At 37.4% G+C, this 23294-nt stretch overlaps 1 long non-coding RNA gene across 1 annotated transcript in view; it reads left to right on the top strand.

Moving 5' to 3' along the window:
• The window catches only part of LOC124982474 (uncharacterized), a 70000-nt gene extending 57484 nt beyond the window's left edge, over positions 1-12516 (top strand). Inside the window, exons 2-3 of the long non-coding RNA XR_007108288.1 lie at positions 3168-3247; positions 12024-12516. This is a non-coding gene — a long non-coding RNA (uncharacterized LOC124982474). The remainder of the gene's footprint in view (positions 1-3167; positions 3248-12023) is intronic.
• Positions 12517-23294: the final 10778 nt, after the last annotated feature.

The following is a 23294-nucleotide window of genomic DNA, read 5'->3' as shown; positions in this document are numbered from 1 at the left end:
ATTGTGGTATAACTTTCACACATAATTTTATACTCTTGTGTCACATATATTAATTTATGATGTTCTGCCTTTTTTAAGTTATAATTTTATTACATGTTCCAATACCATTAAATGATTTCTTGTAAAACTATTTTAACAGATTATTTATTTTATTTAATTATTCTATAGTTGAACATTCAAGATGTTTAAATTTTTTTCTAATTTAAAACGATGTTTGATAAATGTCCTTGTTCAAAAGTACTTGATCACACCTTGAATATTTTTTTGAACAAGTTCCTATAAGTGGAATTATTGAAAATAAGGGTATGAGCTTTTATGGAACTTTCTTAAGCCAAGAGGCTCTCAGGACAATTGGTGATACTTCAATCAAAATATCTAACAGTGTCTATTTTCTTGCACCCTAATAAGTATAGAATATTATCAATTATAAATTATTTATGGAAGACACTGAAGTCATGGAAATCAGAACAGAACAGATTCTGATACAATGTATTTTGACTAATCTGCTTTCATTATGGGAGAAGATAACAGTGAAGTCATCAGTAAACATGAATGGACTATACTAGCACAGTATTCTATGATTAAATTTAAATTCAGACACTTTATCTTATCTTTATGAATATCTTAACTTTAAAAAAATTCAAATATAGGATAAATAAGAATATCAATTTTCATTATATTTAAAGGAAAATATCTTGCCGCAGGCACTTGAACATTTTTTTGTTCAACTTCCAGTAGAAAGCATGTATGTTGAGAAAATGAATTGTACAAATTAACTCCATGAGCAATCAGAGACTTATCACTTAATGTTATTAAGCTTTAATATAGGGGAAAATGCCTCTTTCCTTTTGTAGTTCTACAATGTTCTATGAGTCGTACCAGATTCTCTATGTACATTATCCCAAACCTTCACAAAACTCTGCAGGGAAGATTTTAATTGTTCCAAGTTTTACAAATACGGAAACAAGCAGAGAGAGGGAAAAGTCTTGGCAAAAGACACCCCAATAAGAAGAGGTAGGGCAGTGTTCAAGCCAAGATTTGTCTAACGCCACAGCTCTGCTCATTCCTGTAGGCTGTAGGGACTCCCAGTGAACTACAATAAGGCTTTGTTGTGAGAGAAAGTGATGTCACCCTGACCTGGTGACAAAAGAGGCTGATGATACTAGTTCATCAGCCTCCCTCTCTGGTGACCTAAAGTGGAAATGTTAATGAATCAATGCTTTTTGTTATTTCTAAATTTAAATTAAAATGTCTAAATGTGGGAAATCAGCATTGAAATGGTTTTGTTAAACTATTAGGAGAGAGTGGAAAGGAAAAAGAGAAAGAAGGAAGGATAGGGAAAAAACAAATAAGGATAATGGGGGAATAGTAAAAACCAACTCCGTGGGATTAAAAGAAAACCCACAACAATCTAGAGAATGCAATCGGGCAGGGAGAGAGTGATTTTGAAGGCATGGCAGTATGTGTATTTGGAGGTTGGAAAGCAGAGGGATGGATGGTTGTAGAATCAACCAGAACAAGGGAGCTACTTGGATGCTGTCACAGATGGGGGAACTGAGCTATCTCTCTGTTCTGCCACCTGTCTCCACCACAGGGATGTGCCTGCTTCACAGGCAGACAGTTGTGTTTATGGGTCAAGACAGCCCTCTCTTGGACAGGCAAAGGCTTAAGCATTTTTATTTCTTTTTTTTCAACCTTCATGCTGCATCAACTGCCCACCCACCTCCATTCTTCCTGCTGACGGAGTACATGAGCACTTGACTGGAGATTGTCTAGACGGGGGAGGCAGTGTGGTGTCCTGTGTAAGAGCAAATGCCCCCACATCAGACTGCCTGGGTTCCAAGCCCAGCTCTACCACTCACTGTATGAGCTCAAATAGTCACTTAATTATTTTTTGCCTCAGCCTTCCTTATCTCTAAAATGGAAATTCGTTAAAAAAAATTTACTGTAGAATGGGATCCTAATTAGAATGAGTTATACTCCTTGTATGTATAATGTCAAAATGCACTCTACTGACATGTGTATCTAAAAAGAACAAATTTTTAAAAAGCACGTGTGCCACAATTGTTTGACCCTCCAGGGACAGAACAATGAACAAAACACAGCTTCCATTCCAAACATGGTGTCTACTATGATAAAGTAAAACAAAAAGGGCTGGGGTTGTGGTTCAGTGGTAGAGCACTTGTCTAGCACGTGTGAGGCCCTGGGTTCAATCCTCAGCACCACATAAAAATAATATAAAGGTATTGTGTCCACCTACAGCTAAAAAATTTTAAAAATAAATAAAGAAAATATGCATATAACCTTATTTTTAAAAAATAAAGTATGAGGAAGAAGGATAAAGGAAGGCAAAGGGACAAGAGTGCAGGGAGTCATAAGCTAGATAGGTGGTCAGAGAAGACCTCTCTGAAGTGATATTGGAGCAAAGACATGAAAAAAAGTGAATGAGTCATAACACAGATCCAGGGGAATAAGAATAAGTGGTAACAAAGCCTCAGTAGAGGCAAGTTTAGTGTGTTTAAGAGAGAAGAAAAATGCAAAAGTGCAGTTTGGCTTAAGCAGAGTCAGTGAGAATAATAGAGTGACCAAGAGTCAGATTATACTGGGTTTAAGGGCTTGGTAAGGATTTTAGATTAATTCTAAGTATGATTAGAAGTATATCAGTTAAGGTTCTATCACAGAAAGCAGGAAAAACCTCTCATTTAATTAGAAAGAGATTTGATACACACATTTTGGGTGCTTACAAAATCCTTGAAAGTGCTGTAGAGCAAACTTTAAACCAGACCTCCACGAATGAGAACAGAAAACTAACATCCGACTAGGCCACTACCCAAAATGCTGCTATCTCTACCACAATCAGGAAGCTGTGCAATCAAGAGATTACAACTGAACTGGTGATTTAAAGAACATAGGCCATGGCCATAAGCCAGGGAAGAGGAAGCCCTTATTGCTGCCACAACTCTCAACATCCACACCAGCTCAATGTCTCTGCAACCACACTTACCTGCAAAGGTAGTCAAGGCGGCCAGAACACGGTCTCCAACTCGCTTCCACCTTTCTAATCTCTCTTATGAGCATCTAATTGAAACCTAAGACCCATCCCAAGTGGTATTGGTAAACTCTCAGACTCTTTAAATTCCCAATTTTAAATTTTCTATTCCCTACAGGACGAGAAAGCACAATAGAAGAGTAGAATGCATGCTGGATATCAATTCACCGTATCCCTCACACAGAAGTCACTGGAAGGGTAAGGGGGAAGGGAGTGATAGCATATGATTCGTTTTACATTTTGGAATGATTATTCTTCCTGCTATGTAAAAAATATGCTCTAGTGGGCTAACAGAAAAGCAGAGACAGATCAAGGGCTACAGCAATAGCTTATGCCAAGAACTATGGAGCATTAGACTGAAGTGGTGGCCATACAATAATAATAAGACATGGAATTATGTTTTGTACTAGAACTTAAAGGATTTGCTGATGATTGGATAAACATAAAGAATCTAGGATAACTCCAGAATTTTGAACACCTGGATCAATTGTAGAGACATGTACAAAGAATAGTAGGAAAGCTGTGGATTAGTGGGAGAAAATGATTGCATTTATCTCAAACAATAAAGAATAATCAAAGTCCTTTGGGCAGTACCTGGCACACAGTATTCAATTGGTACTGTTTTTTAAAGTAAAATAATAACTTTTGCCTCACTCCCTTGAGGTCATCAAGACTGAAACTGTTTTATTTTTGAGCAGTAGTCATGTCTCCTAGGTAGAAAACAAGAGCAATATACCCAAAGTTTGGAATCCTGAACCAGAAAGATACCCAAAGACACAACAGCAATTCATTATTCCTCTCTAGAATGTGTATCTAAGTTCCACTTGCGTTGAATCAAGACTCTTCCCTTTGTCTGTATCGGAGGACTTTGGAGGGATTTCTCCTTTCCCATAGACCACTAGGAAAGGATGGGATCCCCTGAGCCTAATTTATGGCACTAGCCACATGGAGTTCTAAGACAGGCAATTTTTAGATTGTACCATGCAATCCAAAAAGGGCAGAATTCTGAAAGAGATATGCAAAGAAAAGGAGTACCCGAGGGGAAAACACATAAATGCAAGTACATTTTTGCTTTTTTTCACAAAATCTTAATAACAGTTATTAACTATTGAATTATTAAATATGCTGTGGGGACACTGTTCTGAAATTTTTCATAGATCACCTCTTTTAATCTTTACAACAAATCGTGAATTAAAGTTATTATCCTAATTTAATGGATGAGAAAGCTTAGACCTAAAGAAATTAAATAGAGTGCCCAAGACCATACAGTTAGTAATTGAAGAGCTGAGACTTAACTCCCGGCTAAACAGATTCAAGACTTCATGGTATGAAATATGATTCTTAGCCAAAACTTACATTACTCTTGGGAATGGGTTATGTATACATTTGGATAAACATGGGATATAGCAGTGATTTTTGTGAAGGAACTTTAAAGTTAACTTCATTTAAAGTGTGACATTATTACCAAGAAACTATTTGCAGATCCTTGTTATATTAGTTAAGGCAACACTAGCTGCTATAACAAACAAACACCCAAATGTACAATAGCTCAAATACAACAGAAATTTATTTCTCAAATACATGAAGTTCACTGTGAGTGTTCCTAATGGCAATTGACTCTCCCTTAAGATGAATGCAGCCTGTTTTGTGGTTCTTTCATCTTCAACACATGACTTCCAGAGTTGTGTTTATTTACATTCAACCAGAGAAAGGGTAAGTTCATGGATAATTTTATGGACCAGTCCTAGAGGTGGCATACATCACCTTATTTTGATTAGAACTCAGTCACCCAGCATATTTAATTGTAAGGGCAGCTGGAAAATGTCCAGCTAAATGCTCAGTCATTTTTTTCTCTGCCACAATTATCTCATCCATGATATTTCTGACAATTTCATTCTCAAAAGGAAACTAGAACTTTAGTTTGGGGTTGATGTGACATTCTTTCCAATGTAAAATTTAGGTCAAATAGACTTTTACATTCAGTCTGCTGATAAAGAAGGTATTTTATGTTCATCTTTTGAAACTTAAAGTAAGTAGCTCTTCTCTGACAATATTGGCCATAATTTTTTTCCATCACTTTCTTTTTAACTACTCTAATAGGGAATGATACCTTGCAGGAACTTGTAAAGTTTTTATGTTTATTAAACCTCACTTAAACTTAACTAACAAAATGTTTACCATTTTGTTATTCTTATCTAATTTACTGATGCCTAAAATCTATGTCCTATTTCCAAGTATTGCTATTGTTCTAATAGTACATACTGGAGAGAATGTGGAGAAAAAGGAACTAACACTTTTACATTGTTGGTGGGACTGTAAATTAGTACAACCACTATGGAAATCAGTATGGAGGCTCCTCAAGGTTAGGCAAGGAACCACCATATGACCCAGCTATGCCACTCCTCAGTATTTATCCTGGAGAAATAAAGTCATCATACATCAGTGATACATGCATACCCATGTTTATAGCAGCACAATTCATAATAGCCAAACTATGGAACCAGCCTAGGTGTCCACCAATGGATTAATAGATAAAGAAAATGTATATATACACAATGCAGTTTTATTCAGCCATAAAGAAAACTCTGATTATGTCATTTGCAGGAAGAGGATGGAACTAGAGACCATTATGTTAAGTGAAATAAGTCAAATTCAGAAGGTTAAGGGGCATGTTTTCTTTCATAAGAAGCTAGAGAGGAAAAAGTAGAAAAAAAAAGGCAGATCTAATGCAAATCAAAGGGAGATCAATAGAGGAAAGGGATCCAGGGGTGGGAGTTTGGGAAAGAGAGGAAAAGTGTTGGGGAGTCATATTGTCAAATTATATTGTCCTATATTTTGTATTGTGTGCATGTACAAATATGTAACAATAAATCCCATCAGTATGTATAATGCAACAATCGAAAAAGTGGGAAAATCAAATTCTGGCTGGGGGGAAAAAAAAGAACCAACTAACCAACTGCATATTCTTATGCTGGATATGACCATAAATAAATCTGGCCTTTCGACTTAAGTCTGCGGTCACTCTAAGAAAAAAAGAAATCTTATGTCCTAATTTGAACTGATACAAATACACATGAAATAATGCCATTTCACTTGTAGTGATATACATATTAATGAAGATGATTAGGTGCTAACAAGGTAGTAATGATAGTATCTTTCTAGAAAATTCGTTAGGTTTTTTTTTTTTAACTTCGATTTTCAGGAACATCTCTTTATCTTCTCCAAAAATACTTTCCTGTTGTAACATACATTTGTATTTCCCTAATTACAATAAGAAGCTGAAAAGTGGACACACTTGACAAAAAGCCAAGATCCTCTCTTGGATCCCCTGACTCCACCCCAAAGCAGGAAGTGGTATCTTCCTTTCTGCTCTTCCTTAGCACTTTACCTGCATTTCTCTTGGTAGACTTAAAACACTTCCTGCCTTACCTTGTGGTTACTTATTTGCATACTTAATCTCCCTTACTGTACAGTTGTTACTACTTTTAGGGAAAGTAACCACATCCCTTTCTTTCTTGGTGGTGTTTTATATTTAGCATGAGCACAATAAAAAAAATACTACTTTAAATTCTTCTATTTAAAAAAATTTTAGCCACAAATATTTCTGAAAATATCAAACCACATAAAAACATCATTTGCTTTTAGCACTGCCAAAAAATCCATTCATACAACATTAAAACAACAAAAATTCATAATCCACTGGCATAGCAAGTCATAAACAAACCTTTATCATGCCAAGATTTGGAGCACATTTATGAATAAACATGAAGGCGGGACTAGAGAGAGTGACGAACTTTTCTTAGAAAAGTCAAAGTCAGATGGACAATGGAATTGACTTTTAAGATGTTAAATTGAGATGGATAAAGATTTCTAGGCATAGAAAACAGCATAAGGAAAGGTAAAGGGTTGTCCTTTGGGCAGCAGATATTTAGAAAAAAAAAATCTGAGTTGGCAAGTGCTTTCCATCTGTCTTCAACACTTAGAGCAAAAACCATTATTAGTGGCATTTTGCTGAGTAAAATAAAAATATAATTAGAAAAAGATGAGATTTTCTCTTAATTGAAAATTTACCGAAGAATCTTGAACCCAAATGGAAATCTTCCATTCCATTGAATTGTCATGTTTCCATATTTATTGAGGGCTGCATGTTTAACTGAGCATGAATTCTCTGGTGAGCAAAGATATTTGGCTAGCAACTGAAGGACTTACCACATCTAGGGCATGCTCCTCAATTTTTCCAGCATGAATGCTTTGGTGTCACATAAAAATAGAAAAGAAGGTTTTTCCATACTCATCACCTTTATAACATTCACTCCTGTATGATTTCCATAGTTAAAATCTAATTTTTGATTAATTTTTCTATCCTCATTATATGAATATAATTTGCCCAATATGAATGCTTTTGTGTCTAATTTGAATTAGTAAAAAATAAATATGACAAAAGGCATTTTGGGGTGGGTATTATGTTTGCCAGCAGAAACTGTGTTTCTCAGTTCCTTAGATGTCTTGTTTTTTCACTATGATGATCTGGTCCTTAAACTAGTTAATTCTACCCAAGAGACTAAAAGAATCATGCTGGCACTAAACTAAAAACAAATGCAGGACTATGGAGAGGTGTTGGCATCCCTTTCCCTCAACTATTTCAACCCTTTTTAGGGCATAGAGAGCATGATGACCAGAGCACAGGTTCATTGCCAGCCTCCACTTGCATCCTGTTAGACCTGGTGCCCTTATGCAGGGTATAGTCTATACATTCATCCACCAGGACTTGAAAGCATATGGGGAATAGAGCCTTTGAACTTCATCCATAACCACTTTCTGTAGCCAGTCAAATCATTACTGAACATACTCAAGAGGAAGAACTCTGCAAAACTCAACCTTTTCCAAGTTCATCAAAAGTTGAATATTATGGATACAATACAGATGGTTCCAGAAAAAACAGTCCTGATATCTGAAAACCAGTCACCAAAGATGGAAAGTGCTGTGGGACCAAAGAAAGAGGCAGACAGATCTAGGATTGCACAAAGTGCAATTTGTCAGGAACCTATGAACAGAAGCATGTCTTGGGTGGCAGCAAGACAGGTGGATCACTATATCCCAAGGCAGGAGGAAAGACTTATATGCTAACCTAAACAAAGGTGGGCCATGATCAACTGGAAATACTTGGCCTTTCTCAAAATCTATTAATATGTCTAATGTCAGTTAAAAAACAGATCAGGCATCAGTGGAAATACTGTTCTCTTTATAGTTATCCTTTATGGGCTGCTTGTTACTAGTTTGTATTTTTCAATATATTTCTGAATGCTCATCTTTTTATATTATAAAATGTTAGTTCATCCTTCCCAACTGCCTTTTGCAATTAATTTTCACAGAAAACCTACAGAGAAAATTACATCAGTTTCTACAACATATTTTTCAGAACTAATAAAATCTGACTCTAGCAAAACATTCTGATAAATAACAAAGCTATTTCAATGTTCATGATCAATAGTAGTGTGAGTTCCATATAATGACTCATCCTAAACACAGATGCTCCTTCTAGCCCAAAAGTCTTTCCAAAAAGTTTGATGAGTTGTAGCTAAATAGTTGTAATTCTTTTTTTTTTTTAATTTAAACTGTTGCTGTCCTTCCAATTCCTATGACTACTCTCTGTTAAGTATAAATAACATCCCCTAAACACCCTCCAACTCTCCTGCTCTCCAGCCCCAATAAGGAGTTTATCCCACTTATGTTATTAGAGACTTAAAATGATGAACCTGCCACCTAGAAAATTTTTAGAGGGAATCTGAACGTCTTGAAAGGAGTAAGGAATGAAGTTGCAAGAAGCCAACTTTGCCAGCCATGCCAGGAAGAGCAGGGCTGAGTTAAGAGATGCCCTTTGATGTGAAAAATGCTGTCCACGTCAGCTTCCTCTGTGAGATAACCTCTTGGAATTCAGTATTTTATACACAGATGCATGTTAGAATCCCCTGAGAAGCATTTTTTTTTTTTTTTTTTCTAAATACTGATTCTTAGATCCTCTCTCTAGACCTTCAGGTGTGAGGCACAGGAATCTGTATTTTTAAACTGTTCCCTGGTGATTTTAAAATAGGGTGATGAGCATTGCCAAGCAGATGAAAACTGCCTCCTCACCCACTTCTAATGTTTACTCATTGGTCATTCATTCAAGAAGTATTTGCTGAGTTTTCTCCTAGGGTCATATTATAAGATGTTATAAGATGCAACTTGGTGTGCTGAAAAGATCTTTAGGCTAGGAATCAATTAATTTACATTCCAGTTGCATCCTTGTTACCAACTGCTAAATATTTTACCTTTCGTGGGCCTTAATTTCCTTATGCTTAAACTGAATGGTTACTACAGTGATTTCCCCCTGTTAAATGATACTCACAAGTCGACAACATTTTATTATACATGTAATGGCCCTTCTGTCTTTATCACTTATGTTCAACTTCCTCTCAAAAAATATTACTGCTAAAAGAAACACAAAATCTGGAATCTTTCTATAATTATAAAAAGGAAAGATATTTATTTGATATTCTGGCATTAGATATTTTCCCAGAGAGATCTATCAGCTATATAAAAACATTCTTTTCTCAAAAATGAAAAAAATAAGTGCATTCCCAAAAAGAAAATGCAGCCAAACTTACCTCCCTACGAGTAAAAATAAGGACTAAAGAGTATTGAGTTCTCCTGGAACATTAGCAGACATACTGTTAAATATGAAAGAACTTAGAAAAGTCACGTCTTGGAGTCTGGGAAGCTTTGTGATCAGCTTGTTGTAATTTTCCATCTCATGTTTCTGGGAGGGCTGGCAGTAAGTGTTTCCTGATGGGTCTCCCTCTCTCTTTGCATATTTAAGACTATTTCTATTTACTATGAATACATTCATGTATATTTTTCTTATTAAAAAAATTTCCCCTGTTTTGTAGACAACTTCTTCAACCAGGCTTCAGGCAGAAGTTGGGTATAGAAATGATTCCTTTCCAATTTCTCCTTACATGGGAAAAGGAGTCTTCTCTCTCTAAAGTTGCTCTCCAATCTTTGTCTCGTTTTCCTTTTCTCAATTGAAACTGACAGGGGAAGTATGTAATTGCAATCATTTTGGAGTAAACTTCAATTAATAAATCATACTTTCTGGATATATCTGTATCTCCAAACTTATTATTCATTGAGGAAATAAACGTTTTGTCTTTCTAATGATGAGGTACCAGAAAGGGCTGTATGTGTGGTGAGTCCTATTAAGTGTTGCTCTGATCTCTGGATGGTGGTAGGTTATCCCAACATGATGTCACATGGCACATATAGCCCAGCATAGCCCTGCTTTCTATATGCTGAACACTGTGGCAGAAGCTGAATTGCCCAACATCTTGGAGTTAGGGGGTTACTTTTCCCCTCTCCTGAATATTTGTGAGGACATTTCTGCAAAGAATAAGCTATTGGAATCTTAGTATTTGGACACTGAAATTTATCAAAACTAGTGGTTAACGTTTTTTCTTCTGGCCCATACCATTCACAGGCACAAATTGCCTTTTCAAAAAAAATCTCTATTCCTTGGGAGGGGGACAAGCATCCCCTGGTGAAAACTGTGATCCAAATGAACATCCTGAGCACAACAGGGAGACAAAAGAGTTACCTGGGCCAAATCCAGGCTGTGCATAACCTTACACAACTGGTGGACCTTGTTCAAGAAAGAGAATACACAATGATGAATAAAATATTGGATGAGAAATTGTCGGGGTCTTAAGCCCCCTTGCTCTTCTCAACCAGCGACAAGGGAAGGGGACACTCCCCAACAAGGTCAGACTGGGATAGGTAAGGCCGACTGACCGCCCGCTCCCAGCCCTCCGGGTGGAGGACAATCAAACCGTCAGGGAGACCCGTCACAGCAGGAACTCGTTTATTGAGGAAGTCGCACAGCTTTTATGTAGGGTGGGGGCTAGGCGGGAACCAATCAGCTTAAAGGTCAGCAAGGCATGGGGGTTCATGCAGGCAAGAGTCCCATTGGACTATATGGCAAGCACGAGCTGATCACGTTTGCGGAACTGTTGTTAACCAATCCCTGACGGTGGTCCGGTTTATCGTCATGAACCTTTGAAACCGACTTTGAGCCTTGATTTTGCTCTCTCGCCAGGGAGTAAGGAGTCAGCCTGAGTTAGTTAACATGTCATTAGTCCCAACAAGAAATGAAATCACAATTTTCAAAAAATTTCATGAATACAAATGTTATAAAATTCAAAAACATAGTATTATTATTAATCAATTACTTGACACATCTGTGTTCATCTTTACTACCCTTTTTGGCTGTACTCTTTAATCCACCTCTTCATGATAATTTCATAATTATTTTCTAATTAAAGACAATTGAAAAATAACTTGATCTTTCCTCCAGCATAGTTGAGCTAAGTGTTTTATTATGGTTTAGAAAAACTTCTTTCAGTTTTACAATTTTTATTAGTAAAGTTTAGTTATTAGTAAAGTTTAGGATTATGGTCAAATTTGGAAAAACCTCTTGAGTTTCTTTCACATAAGCTTCTCAGGGCCTTTAAGTTTTCTAGAACAGTGATTGATTTAAAATAACCAGTTAGTATGAATGTTTTTGTTATAGTTGTATATAACAACTTTTGAATAATAATTTCTTTTTATTTTTATAGGTATTGGTATTTCATATTGTATCAGTCTGGGTCCAATGAGGAGATGAAACCACATTTAAAAGTTTAACTTAAAATAAAAAGGCACATATCTTGGTGCTGACATATGGCACCAAGAACCCATTTTATTCAAGCGGGATGGAGATACAGACATTGTTGGAGGGTGTGACTGTGATTGTTGAATGGCAGGGAAGTTGCTATGCTGCTCACTAGTGAACTTGCTGAACTTTGCCCTATTGAATTCTGGTTAAAAAAAAAAAAAAAAAAAAAAAAAAAAAAAAAAAGCTGGTCTGAGGAGGTGTCTCATTCAAGGCATTCCTTTACAGAGTGGCCCTAGGAGCTTGCCAGAGGGAGCTGTGGGCTGCTGTGCATTGCAAAGGCCAGGCACTGGTGAAGCTGCTGGTACTGCAGGAACCACGCCTGGAAAACCTTCTATATGCAGGAGTCTGACCTACAGCAACTGTCCCAGCACATCAGAGCCAGTGAGCTCATCTTTGTCCCCTGCCATGTCTCCCCGGTACCCTTTCATCATGAGGTTGCAGTACCAACTGGCAAAGGAAAATCATTTACAGGGCTCTGATTCATTTTTCAAAATGCAGTTTAAAAAAAGGCAGTATATTATCAACCACACATATGACAAATCAGTGAGAAATTCAAGTCTTTTTTCATGTGATCTACTCGCTTTCACTAGATGAACTGTCAGACAATCCAAGAGCCTTGTTTCTTTCTCTTTTTGTTACTCCTGTTATACTCTGAAAAACATTTTTCTACCATTTGCCTCTGGATGTCAGAATTAATTCCATTGATTATATTGTTCTTCTTTATGCCTTTTGATTCATAGTTCATCTTTTTATATATTTTTTTATTTGTTCTTATTAGTTATACATGGCAGTAATATGTATTTTGACATATTATACATATATGAAGTATAACTTCTTATTCTTCTGGTTGTACAAGGTGTAGAATCACATTAATCATGTAATTATATATGTAAATAGGATAGTAATATCTAATTTCTACTATGTTTCCTATTCCCATTCCCCCTCCCTTCCCTTCATTCCCCATTGTCTAATCCAAAGTACTTCTTTTCTTCCCTACCACTTCATGCCTTATTGTGAATTAGCATCTGCATATCAGAGATAACATTCTGCCTTTTTTGGGGGGCGGATTGATTTACTTCACTTAGCATATTTTCCAGTTCCATCCATTCACCTGCAAATGCCATAATCTCATTATTCTTTTTTTTTTTTTTTTTTTTTTTTTTGGGTGCTGGGGATTGAACCCAGGGCCTTGGGCTTGCAAGGCAAGCACTCTACCGACTGAGCTATCTCCCCAGCCCCAATCTCATTATTCTTTAAGCTAAGAAATATTCTGTTGTGCATATATATCACAATTTACCTATTCATCTATTGAAGGGCACCTAGGTTGGTTCCATAGATAAGCTCTTGTGAATTGAACTTCTATAATCATTGATGTGGCTGCCTCACTGTAGTATGCTGATTTTAAGTCCCTTGGGTGTAAACCTAGGAGTGGAATGACTGGGTTAAATGGTGGTTCCATTTTGAGTTTTCTGAGGAATCTCCATACTGCTTGTACAGTGGTTGCACCAATTTGCAGTCCCAGCAATGTATGAGTGTATTTTTTTCCCCAATGTCATTCTTCATAGAAATAGAAAATGGAGTTATGAAATTCATTAGAAAATAAGAGACCCAGAATAGTCAAAGTGATCCTTAGCAAGATAAGTGAAGTAGGAGGCATCACAATACCAGAGCTATAGTAACAAAAATGGCATGGTATTGGTACCAAAATAGACATGAAGACCAATGGAACAGAATAGAAGACACAGAGGCAAACCACCTATATATACTTCAGCAAAGGAAACAGTCAAGAATTTTAAGAGCGGGAGAAAATCTTTGCCAACTGCACTTCAGATAGAACATTAATCTCCAGGATATATAAAGAACTCAAAAAACTTAACACCAAAAAAACCACCAAATAACCCTATTAATAAATGGTCAAAGGAGTTGGACAGGCACTACACAGAAGAAGAAATATGATCCATCAACAAATATATGAAAAAATGTTTAACACTTCTAGCAGAGAAATGCAAATTAAAACTACATTGAAATTTTATCTCACTACAGTCAGAATGACAATTATCAAGAATACAAACCCATTGACTTTTATCAGAATATTCTCAGTTCTTTTGTAAATAAATTTAAAACTGACCAAAGAATGTGCCCTTCATATTCCTCTCATAGTCATATTCCCTTCATGGTCCTCTCTTACCCACAGTTTTGCTTCACATGGTTTCAGTCACCTGCAGTGGTCCAAAAGATATTAAATGGAAAGTTCCAGAAATAAACAATTCATAAGCATTAGACTGTGTGCCATTCTGAGTAGCATGAAGAACTCCACACCATCCTGCTCCATCACTCCAGGATGTGAGTCATTCCTTTCTCCCTTTGTTCCATGCTGTATGTGCTACCCACCCACAAGTCACTTAGCAGCCCCCTCGGTTATCAGACCAGTCTTGTGGTATTGCACTGTTTGTGTCCAAATAACCTCTATTTTACTTAATAATGATCCAAAACCAGAATTGGTGATGCAAAGGAGGCTCTAAGGCAAAACATGGAAAGAGACATCACCTCCAGTCCTACATTGCAACCCTGTAGGGCCATATTATATATGGGGTTTGGTAATATCCATGGTTTCAGGCATCTACTGAATGGAGGTCTCAGGATGTATCTCTTACAGATAAACAGGGGGACTACTATATAACCAAATTAGCAGTCCACAATTTCTGGCTAGTTTTATTGAAATAATAAAAAAGACTTTCCAATTTGCAATAAAAATGACATTCTCAGCTCAATTTTCCTTAGGTGGATTCTAAAAATGCTCATTGCCATTCCAATGTCACTGGACATTGTGAAAAGTCTAATAGATGGGAAATCTGAGTGGAAAGAAAAAGTGTTTAAAACATCTTACTTTTGGCAAATTTTAGGAAAACATAATCATGTAAAAACATGTGCTCATTTAAAACAATATAGCCATTTAACCACAGAACCTGACCATGGGTCAGTTTTTTCTCTGTCCTACTGAACTCTCTGGTAAGCAAGCAAGCAAACCAATAAAAAGAAACCCAGCAACCAAAATCATCTCTGGTTCATTCTGCATACTTTTTAAGCAAGGTCCTCTGTAAGCCATTTCAGGCCCATATTGAGACCAAGCAAAAGTGACCACAATGTCTACTCAGGTGTCCCCACTGTTCCTTAGCTCCTGGCTTCCTGGATATCTTAGATCCTATTACACACTGACTTTGGTCCAGATTCTTAGTAGCCTAGGGATAAAGAATTCTTCTGAATTCAAAAGCCAGGAAAGTATTGTGAGAGAAGATGTTCTGAAAGGAAAGAGGGGATTATGAAGAAAAGGGAATGACTTGCCCCATCGAAAGGACTACCACCATCATATAGAAATATCAATCCTAGGTGATGATTGGATTTTTAAAGAGAAGATTAAAAATCTGGACTTTTATACAAATCTCATAAATATTAAAAATTGGCAATTAATAAGCAGTTACAACACTGTGGGTCGGTCTTCCGACATAAATCTGGTATCTGACAGACTATTTAACCAAATGAGAGTGGCCCTCCTCTACCCTGTATGTCTTTAAAATATATCATCTTGTTTTATAATAATGGTACTTTACTACCTGACATTTATTTATTATCAGACACCCTTGCTCCCCACTACAATGAAAGCTCCATAAGTAGGGATCTTGTTTAAATCATTTGCTGCTTCATCCCTAGCACTTAGACCAGCACCTGGCACAATATACTCAATATATTTATATTACATGAACTTTCACTGTAGTGGCGAGCAGGGATATCCCATCCAGTCCCAGGAACACTGTTGGAAGCACTTTCTGCAAGTCTCTCTTCCCTTCAGGCCCCAAACTGATAGAGGAGGAGAAGCAAATGTAATTATCTTAGTGTTTACCTCTAAAACTCTTATTTTTAATGTAATGCATCATAAATCAAGATGCTTAAATTTACATTTCAATTGAATTGAATTTCATTAAAACTTTTAATTACATTTTACTGAAAAGTTTTAGTTTGCTAAACAGAATCTAAGATTCAGAAAAATTCCATTAGCCTAAACTGTAAAATATAATAAATGGGAAATAAACATAAAAATCCAAAATTTGTGTAGTTCCATGAACGTTTTGGTTTTGTTTTGATTTGTTTTGTGCTTTCTTATATCTGTGTTTCTCATTATGGGGGATAAAGTTTTGAGGAACTGAGATTTGTTGAAGCATTTAACATGTCTTCTAATTTGTTCTCTTATGTTCATGTATTGATTATGGTTCCATGTAATAATATAGATTATTAGATCCAGTCTTTTTAGACAGAGCTAAGTAGCCTGAAGAATTAATTTTGAAGGTCAGGTGTGGTAGTGCATGCCTGTAATTCTAGCTGGTTTTGAGATCCTTCTGCCTCAACCTCAGCAACTGAGTGAGGTCCTAAGCAACTCAGGGAGACCCTGTCTCAAAATAAAAAATAAAAAAGGGCTGGGGATGTGACTCAGTGGTTAATTGCCCCTGGGTTCAATCCCCACTTTTAAAAAAATTAATTTTGTCCTCCTTTTTAGAAATGCAGGATGAAAGACTTTGCAATGCCACTGGTTGGAATTTATCAAAAGAGTTTTAAGACTAAAGATTTACATTAGCGATGACTGCACCGGTGTTTTTAAAACTGACGCCTACTCCATAGTGCTGTGTATGTGTGAAAAGAACAAATGAAGGAGAGTTGTCATGGACAGGGAAAATCCAGATGTTAGCAATTGCAGCTATTTCTCCAGTACTGATCAGAAGAGAGGATGCCATCCTGGATATATCAGACCTGCTTAATTCAGTGTAACCATTCATGACTAAAAATATGCAGCTCTTACTCCACTCTGATTCCATACTCAGCCAGCAGTCCACTGGCTTCCCCTATAGGTTTGCTGCCCCAAAGCACATCTGGTTCTCAGCCTAAGCTGCCCATCAGAATTACCTGGGGAGCTTTTTAAAAATAACAATACTGGAGACTCTCCTGGGGCCAATTGAACAGAGTCTCTGAATGTGGGGCCTGGCACAGGTGTTCTTAAAAAGCTCCCTTAGTGATTCTAAAATGCAGCCAAGGTTGAAAACCTCTGGCTTAAAGGAGAAAATGTATTGGTTAGATTTCCTTGCTCCAAATTCTCCAGTGAAATAAAATCCCAAGTCCTTTTCATGGGCTTTAAGGCTGTGTATGATTCGGGTCCTGTCCAACCATTCTGAACTCATCACCCATCACATTCTCTTTGCTTCCTAGATTCTAGTCATGTTTTGTCCGTTGCTGCATAACAATGTATCTCAAAATTTAGAGGCTAAAAACAACAGACATTTATTATCTCACAGTTTTTTGTAGGTCAGGAATCCAAGCCCCATTTAGGTGGGGCTTCTGGCTCTGGGCATTTCACTGATCTGTAGTCAAGGCACTTGGTTTGACTGGCATCCAAGCCAAAGGCTCAGCAGGGCAGTATTCACTCCTGAGCTCATTCACATGAGCTTGTTTCCACATGAGCCTCAGTTCCTCCCTATAGGCCAGAAGCATCCCTTGGTTTCATGCCACACGGACCACTGCATAGAACAACCATGGCAGCTTGTTTCATCAGAACAAGTGCATCCAGGGACCCCACATCCACCCCCCACCTTCAGAGATAAGCTGGAAAAACAGAGGATTCACCACACAGTTGTACTCACACTAAGTTTCACCAAAGCCACGTAGGCAGGGGCTGCAGGTCAGTTTGCAGGCTCTCTTATGCTCTCAGCCCCCATGAGGGATCCCACTGATCACACTGTTCTCCCAGAAACTCAAGTGCAGCACTGTGTGTGTGATGCTTCTGCCCAGGAAAGCCTTATTAAAACTCAGCACCCAAAGGTTTTATTGGAGGCTGGTTATGACAGAACCCTCTGCCGAGCACATACCAAAATTCCAGTCTTCAGGATGAAAGCAGGAATTCAGTTTAAGCCCTATTGTTTGCACAAAAAAATCTAGGCATATTAGTCTCCCTATCGTTTATGGAAAGTTTGATATTAGTGTAGGGAACTATTTACCAGCTAAGTTGCAGATGCCAGCCAAGAGCCAATCTTACAAGCCGCCCTTTCCAGGGATAGCAGCGTCAAGGTCTGTTCTCTTAACCGTGCACAGAGTGTGGGGGAAAAAGTGCCCCAAACAAGTCATGGTCTTTTTGCAACCTATTATTGGAAGCAATGTTCCATTATCTCTATCTCATTTGATTAGTTAGAGACTAGTTATCAAGTCCTATCTATGCTCAAGCAGAGTGTGAATATAAGTAGCTTGCTTCTTATTCCTCAAACACCTCCCCAAATTATTTCTGTCTTGAAACCTTTGCATGCTGTTTCCCTTGCCTGGTATATTCTTCCCTTACTTTATTTAGGATTCAGCTTAAATGTCCCCTCATGGGACAATACTTTTCTGACCATTCAGTTGAAAGTAGCACACACCGCAGCTCAACAATTTTCATCCCCTTCTCCTGGTGCGTTTTTCTTTATAGCAGTTATCATTGTCTGCAATTAAATATTTCTTGACATAGTTGAGCAAATTGCACGATAGCTGCAATCTTGTGTTTTGTTCACTGTGTATACAAAGAGATATAGGAGTAGCTGATACACAGTAAACATTTAATCAATATTCATTGAGTCAATAACAGCATTCTTTTTAAAATATATTTTTAGTTGTAGATGGACACAATACTTTTATTTATTCATTTATTTATGTGGTGCTAAGGATGGAACCCTGTGCCTCACACTTGCTAGGCAAGTGCTCTACTACTGAGCCACAACTCCAGTCCCTTGAGTGAATAATAGCATTCTAAATTACCCACAAGTTATATTTCTTAGTGAAAATAAAATTTATGTATCAGTCTCTTATGAGTTTATTTAGTCTGAGTCTAATTCCAAGAGAGTGATTACCTTTGGCTGAGGTGAATCTATTTCCTATAAAGCTAAGGATCAAACCTAGACCAAGCTACCTTGCTGAGATAATGCCAACCTAGAAGTCTGCCCGAGCCCCCAGACATGCTCCAGAGATGGCACTTGTGTTTCATCAATCAGTTCTTCATTTGGCATCTTCTACAAGATTATTATCTTCTACAAGATTTATTAAGGGTCCATCTGTGACATTTTATGAGAAAATAATTCAATCATCAACAAGAACAACTTCTACCTTCAAGGAGTTGACAGTCTAGGACAGAATCCAAGATTCACCAAGTTGTAATACAAAACAAATGGAGTATTTTGAAGAGATAAGATAATAACCACAATAGAGGTTCAGCATCCTGAATCCAAAAATCAAAATCTGAAAGGTTTCAAAATTCGAAACCTTTTGAGGGCCAACATGATGCCACAAGTGGCAAGTTTCACACCTGACCTCATGTGACGGGTCACAGTCAAAACACAGGTACAGCCGGGTGCAGTGGTGCATGCCTATAATCCCAGCAGCTTGGGAGGCTGAGGTAGGAGGATTGCAAGTTCAAAGCTAGCCTCAGCAATTTAGGGAGGTCTTAAGCAACTCAGTGAGATCCTGTCTCTAAGCAAAATATTAAAAGGGGTTGGGAATGTTGGTCGGTGGTTAAGCACCCTTGGGTTCAATCCCCAGTACCAAAAAAAAAAAAAAAAAAAAAAAAAACAAACCCACATGTACACTAAAGATAATGTATGAAATCACTTTCAGGTCATGTATGTAAGGTATAGTTGGAACATGAATTAATTTTAGTTTACACTTGGTTTCATTTCCAAGATACCTCACATGTATGCAAATATTCCAAAATCTAAAAATATTTAAAACACTTCTGACCCAATATAGGTAAGGAATACTCAACCTATATTAAATACAGCTCTTAAATGTGGAATGGGATCATCAAAATTCATTGTAAAATGGAACACAGATGACCCTCTGTATCCATGAGTTCCATATCCACTGAGTCAACCAGCTGCGGTTTGAAAAAGTTAATTTAAAAACACCAATGTTGGGCTGGGGATATAGCTCAGCTGGTTGAGTGCTTGCCTTGCAAGCACATAGGCCCTGGGTTCAAATCCCCAGCACCGCAAAAAAAACAAAAAACACCAATGTCGTTTCATTGTTGACATGTAGTATATAGTTAGGTACACAATGGCAGCATCTGTACTGAACATGTACAGACTTTTTTCCTTGTTATTGTTCCCCAATCATTACACTATAACAACTATTTACATAGCATTTATATTGTATTAGGCATTAAAAGTTATCTAGAGATGATTTAAAGTACGAGAGATGGATGTAGGTTATATGTAAATGCTACACTATTTTATATAAGGGACTTGAGCATCCATGAATTTTGGTGTTTATGCGGGGTTCGGAACCACAACTCCCTAGGATACCAAGGGATGATATTTAACTGATGAAATTTGGAACGTGTTGTTATAACTGCTACTAAAAGCCACACTGATTATCCTCTGCTAGTCACTGTGCTGAGAGTATAGGTGCACAATCTAAATCAACTGGAGTTCATGGTAGCCAGTTATTAAAGCTAACTTCAACTGACTAAAAGAGTTTTGCCAAAAGCTGTTGACTACTCATAGAATTGTCAGAGAATCCCGGAGCAACAGACTTTCAACTGAATTTCCAGGAGTAACTCTACAGAACTGGGCTGTGAGGAAACTGTTGTCACTGTCACCAAGAACTAGATAACACATTTTGCACTGATGCCACTTTTTGCACCAAAAACCAGTTTATATGCAGTGCTGTCCACGCCGATGTCACTTCTGCATCAGGAACCTGACTGATAGGCACCGTTGCAAACACCATGTCTGCCACAGATGCCTCTAGAGAGAGTTCCCAGGTTCTTCTCTCCTGTGCCATTAACTCCTGCATCAAAATGGGGCTCCACCAAATAATAAAGATCTAGATTATATGCTAATGCCCTTGCTGCAAGTAAACCCAGGAAAATAAGTAGTGAGCACTTTCAACACTTGTAGGGGAAGAGGATCTTTCTCCCACTCAATGCTCACAAATGGAGAATTCTATAGCAAAGAAAAATTGTAGATATTGAGAAGCCTAAAGGAATTATAGTATCTCATTCAATCCTCACAAGAAGTCTGGACATGGGTATTATTTTCCAAAAATCAGAATTGAGGGTAGTCCTTACCCAAGATCATTCATTAGTGATTGACTGTGTTGGGACTCAAATTCTGGGATGCTTGACTCCAAATCCATATTCTTAACTACAATTCTGTATACACACTTCTCTGGAGGAGTAATTGTTTCTTGGAAGTGTGCATGTTTTGAATGAGACTGGTTTTTAAAATATAAATAGTATATTACTTTGGCAATTCTCAATATGATCATCTCCCAAGCCTGATACTTACTTTTAGTAGTAAAAATTCCCTAAACATGTTATCTTCTTGTATATGAGGATAATGTTACTAAAAAGAAACAAGCAGTACTCATTACTAGAAACTAATTGCAAAGGAATATGTACTGCTTGTACATAGAATTACTCAGACACTGCTATAGTAAAAGGCATCTGTAAATAAATAGATGACATTCCATAATTGCTATGATTACAATGTGACCATGATTGATGACCATGAAATAATCCTCAATTTAACTGACCTACAATTGTGTCTGAGTCCACAGCTTAACACTGCCCTTTAAGTGAGTTTTCCAGCTCACACCATCTAAGGACAGAACACTGGTGGACATTCATTAACTCTACCGGCACTTCATCTTCTCTGTGTTCCAGGTACCAGGCTGCACTGTGATTTGCAGGTGGATAAGCTATTGAAGAACTTACAGAGTAAACAGGAGAGATAGGTCAGCATAGGTAGTTTCCTCTGCCTGGTTTTGAGCCTTTTTGATCTCTTGCCCAAACTACTAGTTTATACCACATTTGTGGACTACTGCTGATCATGTTTCAAAGAGAAGTCAGGTGAATGAGTTCATTAAGACCTATGTCATCTTGTCCCTTCCCTCCCATCCCAATGCCAGCAGCTTCCAATTGCACTTTGAATGACATCCAAACTCTTACTGTGGCTTATAAGGACCTACGGGTAGTCTGGCTCCTGCTTCTCCAAATTCGACAAATAACTCTCCTTTCACTAATTTGGTGCTGGGCACAGTGGTCTACTTTATGAGGAGTAAGTTTGCACTTACTCTTCTCTCTACCCAATGTCCTTTGCTCTGACTTGCTTCCTTCTTGTCACTTAGGTCTCCATTCATAAGCCATCTCTTTGGATGGATCTTCTTTGGGTAGCCAATACCACTGACCTGTTTCCAACAACCTTGTTCTATTCTTTTTAGCATCTACCACTCTCTGAAATTATTTTGCATGTTAATTTGTTTACTTATTTACTCCTTTTGAATATGAATACAAGCTCGATGATAGCAGGACTTTATTGTTATGCTCACAGATATTTCCTTACAGTCTAGAAAGATGTCTGGTTTACTGTAGACACTTAAAAATGCAAATCAAAACTACACTAAGATTCCATCTCACCCCAATTAGAATGGCAATTATCAAGAATACAAGCAACAATAGGTGTTGGAGAGGATGTGGGGAAAAAGGTACACTCATACACTGCTGGTGGGACTGCAAATTAGTGCAGCCACTCTGGAAAGCAGTGTGGAGATTCCTTAGAAAACTTGGAATGGACCTACCATTTGACCCAGCTATCCCACTCCTCGGCCTATACCCAAAGGACTTAAAATCAGCATACTACAGAGATACAGCCACATCAATGTTCACAGCTGCTCAATTCACAATAGCCAGACTTTGGAACCAACCTAAATGCCCTTCAATTGATGAATGAATAAAGAAACTGTGGTATATATATACAATGGAATATTACTCAGCCATAAAGAATAATAGAATTATGGCATTTGCAGGCAAATGGATGAAATTGGAGAATATCATGTTAAGTGAGATAAGCAAATCTCAAAAATCCAAAAGACGAATGATCTCACTGATAAGCGGATGATGACACGTACTGGGGGGTGGGAGGGGGGCAAGAATGGAGGAAGGAGGGACTGTATAGAGGAAAAAGAGAGGTGGGAGGGGTGGGGGGGAAGGAAAAAAATAACGGAATGAATCAAACATCATTACTCTATGTAAATGTATGAATATGCAAATGGTATGCTGTTACTCCATGTACAAACAGAAACAACATGTATCCCATTTGTTTACAATAAAAATTAATTTAAAAAAAAGAAAATTAAATAGAGTAAAATATAATAAAAAACTAAAATAAAGGTCCATCAACAACTAAAAAATATATTTTAAAAAACATAGAATATTAATGCAATAAATATTTTCCCAGAGGCAAAAAAAAAAAAAATTGTACAGTTGAAGCTTGAACTGCAGTAGTTTCTTACCTTCTTTTCCTGCCTTCAGTCTTGTTTGCCCTTGTCCACCCCCATGCTCTATTAGTTTATCTAAAGCATAAAATTGCTCACATTGCTTCCACTATAAATCACTCATAATAACTTACATGATGAGGTAAAATGAATAGGCAT

Source organism: Sciurus carolinensis, chromosome 4 (assembly GCF_902686445.1).
Source record: "Sciurus carolinensis chromosome 4, mSciCar1.2, whole genome shotgun sequence".
NCBI lineage: Eukaryota > Metazoa > Chordata > Mammalia > Rodentia > Sciuridae > Sciurus > Sciurus carolinensis.
This window is presented reverse-complemented; position numbering and strand designations above follow the sequence as displayed.